We start from the raw sequence: 16233 nt of genomic DNA on the forward strand, positions 1-16233 counted from the left end.
AATCAATTTCATCACTGGGCTTTGTAGATGCACATTTGCATAACTGAGGGAAATGGTATTATTTTGTCTGTATATATACAAGGAGGAGAAGGTTCAGCGATTTGACAGCGAGTGAGTTCAAAACACATCAATTCAGTCAATATCATGCGGCAAAAAGTGTGAGTCGTCCTCCCTCACCTGTGTTTTTCAACCACTCAATTATAGCTCCCCTCGCCGTGCTCCGGGGGGGCAACAGTGTCCCCAGACCTATTAGTCTGCACTATTTAACAATGGCTCCCAGATATCTGCTGAACAAATTGCCTTCTATTCAGACCATTTTTCTGACCGTCAATGTGTGTTACAAATATATTAGCACACACAGACGGAGCAGCAGTGTTTGTTTCAGTTATTTCTGCTTCACTTAGTCTCCTCAATCAAACACTGTGTGAGTTGCGGTGCTTCCATCATTATTTAATGTTGACCGAGAAAATAGGAGTTTTGAAAGACAACAGTAAACTCGGTGGGCAGAGGTGGAGGCCGTGTTCCAATGCTGGCTCCCAGCCAGGCGTGGGGTGGTGTTATTTTGGAAGCGGCAAACCGGAGGAGGCCGAGTACTTAGTTCCAGAAGCCAACATTAGGCTCAGACCTATTGGAAAACCTCCCCTCGGGTGCCAAGGCAGAGGTCGTCCCAGTGGAGCCGGAGTACTCTGACACACTTGGCTAGTCCCTCTATCTTGCTCTGCCCTTCTCTATCTCTCCATCTCCCCCGCTATTGTGGTTCAGTGAGGTCTACTTGCTTCTGACTCATCCTGTGTCCTCACAGCATGTTCTGTGCCACTGGACACACGGTGCTGCACAGCAGGGATCAGATAGCCGTCCTCCTGCATCATCACACCGAGCACAGGCACAGGGAGCAGAGGAAGAGTCGGCCACTCTGAGGCTTTGAAACACTGCTGACGGTGTAATAACACTTTGTTTTTATGCAAATAACGCACCACACAGCACTGGACTTACTGTATGTCTCCATCCAAGCATCACAAGGAGGATAGGACGGAAATTGAAAAGGGAAAAAGTAATTCCTGTACTGTACAGTTACATTTATATTAATAGGTTTCTGAGAGTGTCCGCTCCAGGAATTAAGTCAGTTCTTAGAATAATGTCGATAAAATGAGTCCTTACTTGTTTGGAATTAATCTGCAATGTATAATCGATTAGTGGTGTATATCATGAAATAATGTAGTTGTAAGCTGATATCTGTATGTGTTTATTGATATATGTGCCCGCATGTGTATAAGTAATAAATGATTAACTATACAATACCACTTGTTATTAAATATGTATCCACATTTCACATGTATATTGAGTATTAATGTATTGTACTTATTGCATCATTCAATTGAGAATTTATTTATTTTTGAATGATTCACTCTCTATGACAATCGAGCACAATTCATCTGCTGCTGAAGGGCAACGGCAGATTTCACAATAAATGTACTTTGGGTCATGAATGAACCTTCAAAAGATTCATGTATTCATGGGTTTTAATAAGATTTTACATTCATATACTCCTCTGTTTATGCCTGGATACAGATGCTTCATAATTTCAGTGAAATAATAACATAATTCTTGAAACACTCCTTTAAATCTCATTGAAAAACTTAATACATGTATACAACTAAGGAGTTATGGTACTGGACATTTTCTGGTTATAAACATTTTGTGAAATAACACAGACAGACATTCAATCTGGTCTCAATTATCATCTGAACAGCTCCAAGTTATAAACTGATGCAATGTTCAAGGTTTATTTAGATCTTTCCAGGTTAAAATCTCTAATTTGAAGCGTTGAATGAGTGAAGATCTTTTTCAAACTGGCAGAGCTTCCAAACAACAATAACATGCAGAACCTGAAACCTAGTCAGAAATCACAGACTGTGATAAATGCTGTATAAACATTCCACTCACACCGAGTTTGTGATGCCGTGGCTACTGTAGAATAATCTGCATTTATAAACAACCAGGCAGGTTTGTTGTTTAGTATTTTCCCCCTAAGTTGCCGTGTTTTCACATCTGATATTAAGTCAGCCACAAAATGCTGTTTTGGCCTGTGTCTGTACTATATACCGACTTAAATGAATATTCAAAAAACCATGAACAGTATTTTGACACACACTGAATGCATGAGCCAGCCATAAGCCCTAATAAGATCAAAGTAATGCTAAGTGGATCTTCGAGCTTTACTTCCACATTCCATCCAACAATGTGCCTGCTGGAGCAGAAAATTATTCCGCTGCTTTAAAGCAATATAAGTCACTCTAGAATAAACAGTGTTCACTCAGCTCCTCATACAATTAAGCTGCAGTGACTGAATATACAGATAAGAAAGATCCAGAAATGAAGGCAGAGTAGAATGAGTAAAGCAGCAGTGAACTCAACCTACCAGCACCACAGTCACGTATCCATGTATTCAAACATTACGTAGACTTACTTTAACCTTGGCCATGGTAATTACTTCCCTGAACCAAATCCTTACCGAACCCTAACCTTACGTTAAAAACAGGTTTTTGGACATTTTGTCTGAAAAGATGGGCGACATTAAAGTAAAGCCAAATCTTCTGGATTGTCCCCTGGTGGCTGCCTGCATTATAGCTCATAAAACCAGTCTCCCTTATGTTATTAGATGGGACGTTTCATGTTGTCACACTGATATTTGTGTATTGTTGGGACTTTGGCTCAACACCACGATCGCTACTGCGCAGACTCTGACTCCACAAGATGGCCGATTCCCTATCCAGGATATTTTAGTTTCATTCAGTGTTTCCCCTAGGTTTACAGCTTTTGGGGGGGGGGGGAGAGTGGGGAGAGCGTCGCGGGGGGGGGGGGGGGGGACACGGACACAAAAACTTAAAGGAATCATGATGTTAATGTGTTTCTTTTAATGATTTTGAACTGTACATTGGATTTCTGACCGGCGGATGCTCAGACATGTGTTTGTCCAGTTTGTCCCTTCTGTAGGACTGGCAGGGAGACTCTATAAATGGCCGGGTCTGGTTTCCTCTCACAACTGCCTGTTTATGCTGTCTACGTATTCGACAGAACATTCCTAAAACCAAAAAGAGAACTGAAATAATCCCCTATTCATTATCTATGAACTGTAATTTATCTATCTATCTATCTATCTATTTATTTATGCATGCATGTATATATGTATGTAATGTATGTATTTACTGACTTCCATAAGTAACCTGGATTGCCGGAATCTGGAAACATTTTTGGATCCGATACTTATGTTTTTCGCGTCTACACAAAGCCCTGTCACGAAAACACGGAAACGCTGGAGCGGAGTGGTTGAAGTCGCTGTAAAGGCGTCATGGAGCATGCGCATAAAGTGAAAGAAGACTAAAGTCGAGATCCTACTTGAAATCTTCCCATATGTAAATGTATATATAATAACGACTTCTCTACCACCTGAAATCACTGTTACCACAGCAATCAAACAGGACTAGTTAGAATAGAGCACCTCGCCATAACCCTCGTTTTCACGTCAGATTTGCCGGTTTTGAACAATGGTCTGATGAAAATAGATTAGACAGTGATAGAAGGAAGTGACGCAGCGGGGTTAATAATGGTTCAGGCTCAGGTTGCGAGGCGAGGTGCGTTCACGGTTTAATACAACAAGCGGAGAAAGCAGAATCGCGGGCTGACCGGCGCTGACAAATGCGCGACCCGTGATTACAGCCAGGCGTCTGGTGTAATAGTTAAGTTACCAAGATCAGTCTTGTCGCCAAGCTGGGTCAGAACCTGTCATCCGGTGGTGACTGAAAAGATTCTTGTCTGGGGCCGGGCGTGCAACACGTGGACTCTTCTCTGAACTCGGACCCGGAGCCTCCTCGCAGGAGAGTGGATGTTACCATCTCCACCTGGGAGCGTTTAAAAAACGCGGATATTTGTAACTGCTTCTCAGGTGGTTCATGGGACATGTTTTCAGATGGATGCTCTTCGTCCGCTGGTGGGAGGTTTCTCACCTGTGTGTGCGCACGTGTCTGTGTGCGCGCATTTGGATGGAACTCCGCCGTGCGCAATACAGAGAGCAGAGGAGAAATCTAACCGGGCGACCATGTCGAGACAGAAATGCAAGCTATAGACCTGTCTTATAGGAAATGTAACCTTAAATGATTTATGTAGAGATCTGGCGCTATATTAAAAAATAAAATAAATAATTAACTTGATCTTCCAGGGGGGGGCGGGAGGTGCCGTTGGGGGGGCGCAGCGCTCCCCTAATAGAATGGTAGGGGAAACACTGTCATTTTTGTACAACTGGAGGAAATGGACATGTGTCATCCATGTTGAGATACAGACTACGGTCGGGAAGGCCAAATTTCTCATTTAAACATGTTCTCTTAATTCTGCTTCACTTAGTCTCCTCAATCAAACACTGTGTGAGTTGCGGTGCTTCCATCATTATTTAATGTTGACCGAGAAAATAGGAGTTTTCACAACATAAACTCTGATCATAGTATCATAACCCTGGCGACAAAGGTCCTGTAACCTTGGGGAAACACTTATTGTGAGACAAACCATAAGTAGTTTCCTACTTTCCCAAACACGTACTTTTCACAACTTCAGCCACCTGTTTGTCGTTGTCACCATGACAACAAAGTACCAGCTCTTCTCAGCTGATGAAGCATCTCTTATTTGTTATGGTATACTATGGTTCACATATTTCTGAATATTCCCCTCTAGTCTTAAAGAGGACATCTAGTGGCAATGAAAATCTAATGTATAAAGGTTACCAATTTGAATTTCATCCACTATATTTTTACATAGATTAATTACATTTTTACATCACACTTATGCTGCTAAGGGGCTCCTGACTCTGTTACAGCAGAATCAGTATTGGGTCTTAAAAGTGTCTCAAATTTTGATAAATTTTGATCGGTATTGTCATGTCCATGGTCAGAATGTAGCACAGAAGAATTTTCTAAGAAAAACAAGCAGTCATGATACCTCTGAAGTAATGAGTCACCTCGCTGCTGCTGCTGCTTGACTCTCTGTTCTGCATCATAAGTGTTGGGTCAAAAATAAATATCATGGAACTGTTGTACTGCACCTCATTAGCCCCCCTCTAGGCCAGAGGAGTCGGTGCCACAGGCTCCAAAGGGCAACACTTTAGAACATGGGCCAGTATTCACAGAGCTCCAAGACAACACTGTGCTCCAGCGCCCTAAATGTCCGGCAATACCTTTGAAAGACTGAACGTTCGTGCCAAATGCATTATTTACACTGGCACAAGGAGGGTTCCGGTTCCATTTGCCTCAGCAGAAGTAGCTTTGCATGCATTCATGAATAATAAACGCGCAGCGCAACGCGTGGCAACAGGGACGAGCAAGCATGAAGCCGAGTCGCACAGCATGAAAGGGAACAAGCCAGCTTAATCTGGGCACGGTAAAAACACTGTCCGTGCAAGTGAGTCACCCGTGAAGAGCTGAACACCAGATGACAAAATGCAGAAACAACAGCAAGGGGCGAGCGGGCCACAAAAGAAAAACAAAATTTGCATCTCCGGCAACATTTGGGCGCTTCGCCACTGTCCTAAACTGATCTAATCACCATCTGGCAGGAGGAAGAAAGCAGAGAGCGGGTGGTTCCAGCTGAGATGGATGTTTCATGTACTATAACGTACAGTGAGAGGCTTTCACTGACACTCAGGAAAACCGAGCTGAGATATACTGAGACATGGTCGACTGCATGTTTTTCATGCCACTGCCACTTATCTAATTCCTCTACACTGGCTGTCGGGACTGGTGCCATAATAAAAAAGAAGAACCTTTTAAATGGGATTTGACGTCACCCAGCGACCTCTCACCAATCTTGGCAGCGGGGAGTTTGCACAATGTTTGCATTCATTTTTCATAAGGGAGTTGTTAATAAAAGTTGTTACAGCAGATGGCCCAGGGAGAGCCGCCACCGTAATTGAGTAACTGCGTCTTCTGACATGTTTGGACAAGATAATTCTCAGAGCAATTTAAAAACTTTACTTTTGTGGGAAGTGCCGACGCCGTTCTCCTGAGAAAAGTCCAACACAGACATCAGGGCTCTGGTGCTCTGTGTGTGCTGGAGGACACGCGACACAATAATCAGCACCGGTATTGATTACTCAGGGAAATATAAGTAATGAATATGTATATGAATACGTATACGAGTTTATCACAGTATATGTGAAAAGTAAAAATCGTGGCCAAATCCTCAACAGTAAGGACATTTTGAGAATAAGGTCATTATGTAATGAGAATAATATCTAAAGATAAAATGCTATAAAATCCATAGAATTATGAGAATACATCAGCTGAATTATGCTAATGTAGAGGAACATCGGACTTGTTCTTCTCATGTACTACAAATAAGTCTAAGAACCAGACATCTTGTTAAGTGTGTCAATTTCTTCTTTCATCAATTATCACTCTTGTATTAAATGCCAGATTTACATCTTTGTCCATGTTATATATATTTTTTGAGAGCTGCAGTCTTTGTCCCTCCCAGACTCTGCAGCGTACAGATGTTTGGTAGCTCTGTCTGTCTCCCTCCCTCGGACCAGGGAACCTCAGAAAAACATTTGTTTTTCACTACAAGCAAACACAGGACACAGAGTGAGAGAGAAGAGGAGGTAAAGATAGTTAGAGCCCACAGAGCCGAGCTGTTTAGTTTCCTGTTGGAGCTTGTTAGTCGGACACCTCACATTTATTTCTAGTGGTTTTAATGGCCGGTGTTGTCCAGGTAAAAGATGCCTGTGAAACTGTATTGTATTTCCTCCCTCCTGTCCTGGTCCCAGTTTGGTGGCAGCTCTACATCCAACTACATGGCAACTGCTAACAGAACCCAAATAAGAGGAGTGGTAATAGGTGTGCCTGAGGTGAGAGATAGACACTGTACTCATAAAAAGCTTCTCTTATCGACCACTCACAGTGCTTTACAGTACAAGTTGCATTCACCACATTCTTGCAGCGCTTCTATATGCAGCTCTGTTATTCTATTACACACCAGTCACACACACACATCATTCATGTACTGTCTGCACAGATGTCAGGGGCAATTTGGGGTTGAGTATTTTGCTTAAGGACTCACTCCAGAATGCCGGTGGACGACCCTCTCTACCTCCTGAGCCACAGGCGCCCACTAGATATAAGTGAAGTATTGTCCAAATCACTACAGTATGTCTGGTATATTGTCTATAGACAATTGCTGGAGACAAACTGTTAAAATAATGTTGGTAGTTTGAAAAGACACAAGCATTTGTCATATTATCTAGATTGTTTCTTCTCTGCATTAGAGAAAGTCAGACAAGCACAAGTTTGTACTGCATCAGTGTAACTAATATGTTATAAGGGCTCTAGGTAAAACTGTGTTATGTGCTGTCCAGAAACATATAGCTTCACGTAGACAGGTACAGCCCGTGCTAATCCCATGTATCCACTACTTTTCTTCTATAACTTGTTTTGTCCCTAAAAGCTGCAAAAAATAATCCAGCTTGACGGACAAGCACATTTCCCCAGTTTCATCTTTTCCTTTAGTCTCATATTAAAGTCAAAAATATTTTGGCCTTGAGCTAAGGCTTAACTGAAAAGACTTTTAAAAGACATTGTCCAAATCAATTTCTTCCTTTATATCTGTTTTTTAACTGTGACTCCTGGACTTCATTGTTTGGAATCCCTGTTTCTTTCACTGCAGGTCCATGACGGCTTAGAAATTGTCCGATATTGTGACTTTGTTGAGAGGTCGAAACGTCTCGGAGGAAACAATCAATCTGATTGAAGAGCAAAAAGGCAGCGTTATGAATATAAGATGAACCGGTCGTCCGGTCAGTCTCCTTGTGAGAGGCCTATCTTTAAAGTTTCCTTTTCCTGGCCATTATCAGTAACCGAGACATTTCCGCAGCACGGCGGGACAGTCTCGACTTCAACAGAGAGCCTGTAGAATTTCAGAAACAACAATTTCACACAACAAAAGTGTTTTTATCCTTTTACAGTAACAAACTGCAAACTGCTGGTGCTGGAAGATGTTTTATCATCAACTGATCTCTGTTTGCTTACCTTAGCATTTGTTACTTCAGAGAGAATAAAGTGAGAATAGAGTGGCTCAGTGCTAGTGATCATGACTGGCCTATTTAGACAACTTCTACTTCTGTCATCTGGTTTTTCCATTGTTAGCATATAAGCTTCACTTTAAAAAGTTGAACCACCAAACAAATTTGACTTTCTCCTGATGGAAGACGCTCAACTGGCAACTTTTCTCGCACCATATGGAGACAGGGTTTCTGTGTTCTGTTGTCTATGCAAGCATCTCTCTCACACACACACACACACACACACAAACACACACACACACACACAAACACACACTCATCCAAATGAAACCACTCCTTTTTTATGAAACTAAAACTTAGACGAGAGAAGCACAAAGAAGAGGAGGAAGTGGCAGTACCAGCCAATGTTGCACTAAGTGGATCAATTCAGACAAACATGAAATATTGAAATAAAATGAATTAACACTGGTAATGAAGCCAATAAACAGATCATAGAAAGTAAAGGTCACGGAAAGTCACAGTCAACATTACGTAAGATTCCGATGAGATACTAAAACAAGAGAAGGCTATAATCCAATTTCGAATTTGATCTTTAGTATTTCATGTAAAATCCTTCTTCTCAAGGATGTTTCCATGGAAAAGATTTACACTTTCTCTGATGACGGCCCTGACTGTGATTTTAATTGAGTTCACAATTGAAAGTAAACATGAGTTTGATTTTATTAACGAGCCTCACAACTTTCTGAGAGTAAGTGATGTAGACAGAAATCTGAACACAGGTGGTCAGCTGGACCCTTTGGAGATGCGTGATAGACACAGGAGTAAAAATGGCGATATGTCTATGCAGAGGAACAGCAACAGAGAGCTGGGAAATGAAATATTTAGTGAATAAATGCAGGGCGGTCCAGCAGCAAATCAGAAATCTGCTGAGTTTCAACCCGACGCATCCCTGAACGACCTACAGCAGAGAGCTTCACATGAACAAGTCATGAGCTGGTTTACCACCAACTCAAGTCTTTAATTTCGGGATTAAAAGGGAAAACATTGCTCAAGTGTTTTCTTTGTAAGACAATAAGTGGTATTAACATACTGCGTGAGGTTTCCCTCCGTGGCAGAGAGATTTGCAATGCGGACTGCAGTGTCTTGGCAGAGCCCCAATGCATTCTGGGAGACTTAGCGGCGAGGCAGAGGAGCTAAAAGAATCCCTTTTCAAACCAGAGCCTGTTTAATTTTTTGACAGGCCTGCTTAATTCCCCTTTAAGAGTGCCTTCAAAAGATTTTGTTCTGTGCTGCTCCTTTGTGCCTCTCCAGCGGGGAGCTGTGTGTTTGTGTTTTCCGGGCACACTCCGGCTTATTTATGCGAGCTAATTTAAAGTTTAAATGAGGCTGCGTTTTTCGAGACAATTTCATGTGGGAACTGTTTACTGTTTATTCGCTTCACCTATAGTGAGTTGGGCGAGGATGTCTTCTGTGACTTATTGAGAAAGCGCTGCTGCACCTAATTGCAGGATACAATGGAATCTATAGGCTGCTCTACGTCCAGAGGGATTTGCATTAGCCGTAATACAGTTAACAATAATTTGCTTATATTTTTCCTAAATTTCAAGCTATTTTCATTCCTTTCACATCAGAGGAAGAAAACAATAAGCTGTTGAAAGATGTGTCACATAAGAGATGCAAAATATCCTTAAGACAAAATCTAAAACCCAGAAAACAGAGAGATCACACACACCAGGCAGTTTATCATTAAAGCTGAGTGACAGCTGTGACTGTGCAACCCGTTCTCCAACAAATAACATTTATTCATTTGTTTTGCCAAACACAAATTTAATTGCTGCTTGGATTAAATTCACTGGCCACTTAATTCCCCAGTCCAGGTATCGAGAAGTTCTGCACAGACGTCATAGGAAGCAGAACAGAGCAGATAGTTAAGGGAGGTTAGATGTACAAACAAAAATACTTTAGAGGCCGGAGACTGGAGATGTTGATTCATGCAAGTCAGTTCCTCCGACCTTATGCTCCAAGTCATCGTCAATCGTGAATTATTTAACAAAGCTGACTCCATCTTTGAGCAGCACAGTGATGTAGTGGTTCACAGCAACGAGGTTCTGGGTTTGAACCTGGAAGTCAGACGGGGTCTTTCCATGTGGAGTTTGCATTTGTTCTCCTTGCAGGTTCCTTCAGAGGAGACATTGCCATACTACGTTAACTAACACGTGACATAGTCTATAAGATGGACAAATCCACCTCGCATTATGAAACCAATATATTCTAGAACGCAGCCCTCTCACACCGATGACATGGTATGAAGCCACAGACTTTACTGCAGCGATCAGAGGATGGAGCTGTGGTATTGAAATCCCACCGATACACATTCTTGACCAATTGCGAGTCAGTCTCAGCTGTCAATCATGATGTTTCACCCCATTTTCATGAAGCCAAACTTACCAGAGAAAAATCAACACTTGAATGAACATTAAAACGATGGACACTGTATCTGACAAATCCAGTGAGCATTTACTTTTTTGTTTGGACAATGATCCATCAACTGACATCTGGAAGTCGTCCACCAGGCGGCGATCGCTACACTTTAGTTTTATTTGGGGGGAGCTGTCATATCATGTATTTTTTAAACAGTCTACAGATGTCCCAAATTAAAGATGCAGTTTGACAACAGCGACTAAGACCCTGAGCAGCCTGGCAGCAGAGCCGACACACTCCTTATGCCTTTGAGCAAGCCGGGCCCTTCTACCCAATCAGAGACAGCCGTAGTCAGGGGCGGGCGCTAACGACTGTCAATCAATACAACTACCAGCTGGTATTTGCTGCTAGAAGACGTTTGGATGTGTGACTCACGGATGATTCCTGCGTCACAAGTGAGCACGGCGAGGATGTAGGTGTGATGGGAGAGGGAGGCCTGAGAGAAGTTGATGTTTAACTCTCAGGCCTCTGGAGATGGATGAATTTCCAGAACTTGCTGTAGTAAGTAAGTGAAGTAAAGAAGCTTAGAAGTGAAAATGTCATTTAGAAATGTCATATAAATGCCACACAAAGCTAATAAAACTGCCCATTTGTCAAAGCATCAAAACAAAGTGGATTTACAAGGCAAAAAACAATTAAAAAAAAAAGTTTCATCACAATTCAGAGGAGCAGCAGAGAGCTATTTTCTCAGCAGCCCTTCCTGAGCTCCCACGCCAGCCTTTACTCATAGTTCCTCCTATAGCGTGTCAGTGTGGTGTCACGTCAGTGCTGCAACAAGCAGGAAGAGCCTTGGGTTAAACATATGGTGCAGGCTATACGTTCATGTTGATGGGAGAGGGATACATACTTTCTCAAATGACTCTCTCTTATTTTGTCTTTTATTCTTCTGATGCTGTTGACATATACCTGTAAGATATAGTTCCACATAGGGCTGGGCAATAAAACAATATAAATATGATTATTGCGATATTATTTTCATCAATCGCAATATGACAAAGATCCAACAGTGTTTCCCAATATTTCCCCACAATTTGTCCCACTACAATATCAAAATGAACCCAAAACGTTTTTTTTAACTTCTGCTGCGTGCTCGCTCGTGCTTTGGTCCATAATGTTATTACCGTCCACACAGGTAAACCTCAGTTTCAGCAGTTGTGCGCTAACAAGAAAGTGGCGTGCTGTTCTCTCTCTCTCATGCAAGCATTTATCTTTCACTTTTTAGTCTGTGTAGCTGTCAAACCAAATCTGTTGCATGTGAGAGTGATCTTCATGTGCGTGCACCCCCCCGTTATCCACGGGATTCTGTAGGAAACGTTGGCCCTATATTTATCTATAGGATGCTATTACATTGTTCAAGCGCAGTGAGGTGGAACAACATAAAACTGATCGACCTCAGATTTGTCAAATGTTTTGCTGTTTATCTTTATCGTTTGTCATTCTCTGCTCATAAAGAAAAGTTTAAAACCACAACCTTCACTTTTTTTGAGTAAATATTGATCTGATTTATATACTGTATAAATATAATGTAATTTGCGGCTACATCTGCCAGCCTCTGTTTTATATTTTCCACCTTTCCTCTATTTGAAAATAACTACAAGATATTTAACTGTAATTAACCAACGGCTCAATATGCCACCTCAATAACAAGCAGTAAAATTGTAAAGCTCCTCGGATGGAACATAAAAAACCCAGGTGGGTGCCGCATTTAAATGACTTCAACCTGGTGTTTATAGGCCTGTGTATAAAGTTCATAACGTAAAGCGATGCATATCTGTTATTTCCTTACACTGCCTCACCCTTGATAGTTATCTGCAGATCCACTGGAATCACAGCCGCTGTCAATTTCCTCTCCGAAGCATCTAGACACTGCTCGTACCTCCTGCTATCCGGTGTGAGAGGAACTGCTCGCATCTTATCTTACAATCCCACTCGGGGGAACTGATTAATTCATCATCGCGAGCTGTTTTTAATTACAGCGTCAAATGATCTGTTAATGGACAAAGTGAAATCTATTACATCATTCTATATATAAGTCAGCTTTCTGAGTCTAAGCCAACAATCTCTGGTCTCCAGTGACTGAGGTCGTACAGGATTACCGATATATGAAACTGTATTCGGAGGCTTAGGCAACACTTAATTAGTTCCTGCCTGCTCACTTATCGCCGTCTCAAACTAATCCCGGGCTCGGACACCGTTTCACACCATTCCACAAAGGACATTTGGTTAAACGCCTCAAGTGCCAATCAAACAAAGACATAAAGGGACGTAAAATTATAATATCAAACGTTAAAGTAACGAATATGTCTGATATTAAGCACAATGTTGTTGGATCCCAGTAGCTTCACGAGCAGACATCAGCACGGGGAGCTGCTCAAAATGGGGAAACTGCTGCAACCTTGACATTGTGGTGAAGTAATTGGTGGTGCAGTTGCCAGCCTGCAAGGCGAGCTCAAGGCCCCAAGGTTGAAAACTGCTTTCATTGCATTCGGCCCCGAAACGATAGCACAGCACATATTATAATGGCATTCTACCTAACGTCAGGTGAATGTTGATATGTGCTGTGTTATCACTTTCACTGAGACTCTTTGAAGGCTTTTCCTCAGCTCTGTACTTTATTCCATAAATGAAAAATGCAATCTCCAGATCAAGGACGGTGGGACGCAATTATCTGTCTCTACACAACATATTTCTAGACTAACTTTTTTTTGTTCCCCTTTGGTTTTTGTTTATTCTTTTTGGGGGAAAAAAGAAGTTGTGTTTTTGTCGTTGGCTGTTTGGGCTGAAAAGTGACATTTTCAATAACAGAGATTTATGGTTGCTATCTGACCCACAAATCTTTGCCTTGAACAATCCCCGTCACGGGACTTAAAAAAACTCTGTTTCATAAAATGCATCTTTGTGATCAGCAACTTGTCAAACAGCCTTAAATATATTCGCGGAAACCTGCCCGAGTTGTTGACATGAATTAATGCTCTTCAAGTATTACGGGCACATGAAAAGATAATCCCGACATTGGTTTGTGGGCCTCAAACATCTCTGAAGTATTGTGTTATCACAGCGTTGCAGCTTTGAGTATCAGCTATGAACATGTTTCTTTCGATTTATACAAGACACGGAAAAAAACTGTAAACAAACTGCACTGATATAATGAACAGGTCCCAAGACCCTGAGGCTGAAACATTCATGAGTCAAGACAGGAGTTAGTGAAATGGAAAGATGTCATCTATGGTAGTGGCTCTCAATGTTTCTGAGTCACAATCCTCCAGCATGATCGGGTTGATGTCTGTAACCCCTCCTCCTATAGGAACACTAACCTGCACCTTCACATGTCCCAGTAGATGCACTATATGGTGTCTGAAGTATTTTTGGCATATGATAACTCAAGGCTCCACAGCCAGGAAAGGGGGTGTTTGTGCAGTGAGATGGTGAAATGAGTGATGAGGGCTGTCTATAGAACTGAATCAGAGCAGTGACAGACAGAGAGAACAAGTGACTGAGCTCTTAGCCTCAGCTTTCTTTTTGTAGCTGTGAGAAGACTTAATTCCACTTTTTCCAGATAGTAGTGATCCACCGACAGAGGGGAACCAACAGGGAAGTGAACGGTTGACGAGAGAGAGACTTTTGTAAATGCTGTGATTAAGATTTGTAAATAATTAGAGATGATTCCAGTGGCGAAGTATACCACATACAAAACTTCAGGTTTAAGTGGTTGCACTAGTGTTGCCGATTAAACACTTGAAATTTCATAAAGCATACAGAACATGACATCTAAGAGCATGAGGAGGTCACCAAGATAAAGATAAAAAAGGAGGAGCCGTCCAGATATCTGAATCAGTGTTGAAAGGGGAACATCGTGGCATCAGAGCATCTCCACAGATAGTAAATAACGCTTTATTTGTCCAGACAGTTTTGTTAAGTTGCAGCAGACACACAGTGTAACTCCTAGGTGCCGTCCAATGTGCTGCAGGCACTGTAGATTTTGTATTTACTATAACTCTCTCTCTCTCTCTCCCGCTGAACAGCAACACTTTCTGACTCGCACAAACACGCTCAATAAAATCTTTTCCAAGGCAAATCTCTCTCACTGCTGGAGGGGATGCAATGTAAACACAATTCTCCAGCCTAGAATCTGTTATATTATTTTTAACATGTCATTTTATCATATTTTTTACTCTGTAACCATACGGCAACCCCGGAAGCTAAATCTCTCGACGCCCTTGGGGCTCGGGACCCCCTGGTTTAGAACCACTGGTCTAAGAGCGAGAACTTTTGAGCAATAACAGCCTAGGTGAGTGACAGCTCGCAGGCAGCGTTTCCTGTCAAACGCATCTCTTTTCACCTGAAAGCACAACTCACTCTGTGGGGGGGGGGCCCCCCGGTGATGATCCACTAAACATCTCTCATTAAAATGTCACCTTACACCATGCCACTGCTGTGAACAGGACCCTCTGCTGCTGCCGAAGCCGATTCCCACTTTATTCCAGTTTTCTATCCCTTTCGACCACACTTAACACTCTTTTCCACTTAGTGCTGCTGCCCACGCACCGGGGGACGAGCCACACACCCACATATGGAGAGGAGGGGGGGGCAGGTGAGAGGAGGAAGAGCCCAGGCTATTAAACAGAAAAATGTGGAGTCCAGTCGGCCTCAGATCTGTGCATGACTCGCACTAATTCCTCTAACCACCGCTTTCGGAACGCTTTCCGTATTAGCGCCTGTCCGGCCTGTGTTGGCGGCTGCAGAGAAGCCCCCCCCCCCCCACCGGCTCTTTAATGTAAGCTGCTGGATTAAACACAGCTCTGGGACACGGAGCGGGTCATGCATTAGGCAGAGGCCTGATTGGCCAAACAGATGGGTTTTAGCGATGGAGGAAGGTTTAACCAACTCTATTTAACAGAGAGGAGGAGGAAAGCAGAGTGGACGGTCGGGTGGTGTTAAATAAATGTTCACATCCTCCAATTGATTTCTTTGTTGTTGTGTCTGGCTTTTTATTGACCATTTCGGGGTGAACACAGTTATCCTGTAGTGAAAAAGCACAGCCACGGTACAGTTTCTTTAAATACAGATGTGGCAACGGATGTGTGATCATTTGATTACCAAGAGCATGAAGCCCTGATGTCAGAAACTTGTGTACAACATAAAGAAAAAAAGTTAATTCATACATGTTCAACGCCATTTGTTCCTGTGCTTGGAAAATATGACAAACTGACTATTAACTTAATCTACTTCATGAAAAATATTAAATCAATTAAACAAGTGCTTTCTATCAGCTCCATAGACAGAATATAAAGATGGACAACTTGTCTCCTCTTCCTCCCACTGTTCTAAAACATAGCTACAATATCCTGGATGCGAGGGCAGCCATCTTGTGCCGGTGACATCATTTTGAGGAGTGAAAAGACCTGACATTTTCCACCTTACAATTGTTTGCATTGCAGCAGGTTGTTCAAAACAAGAACAACATGTTTTGATCATTGGGTGGGGGGGGGTGCTTGGGTAGACCACGCTGGAGGCAGCACATGAGGGAGCACAGGGTTTTAAATACCGGATTCGGCCCGGATCCCCAAAAGCTCTGGAATTTCCAAGTTGACATCTTTGTCGGAGACTTCTAGTGCACATGTTCAGTTCCTCTTTTCTATTCTTCAGTATTTGTATCCTTCCAGTTTCACAGATCGGTTCCAGCTCCTCTACAA

Source organism: Limanda limanda, chromosome 4 (assembly GCF_963576545.1).
Source record: "Limanda limanda chromosome 4, fLimLim1.1, whole genome shotgun sequence".
In the NCBI taxonomy this organism is placed as follows: Eukaryota; Metazoa; Chordata; class Actinopteri; order Pleuronectiformes; family Pleuronectidae; genus Limanda; species Limanda limanda.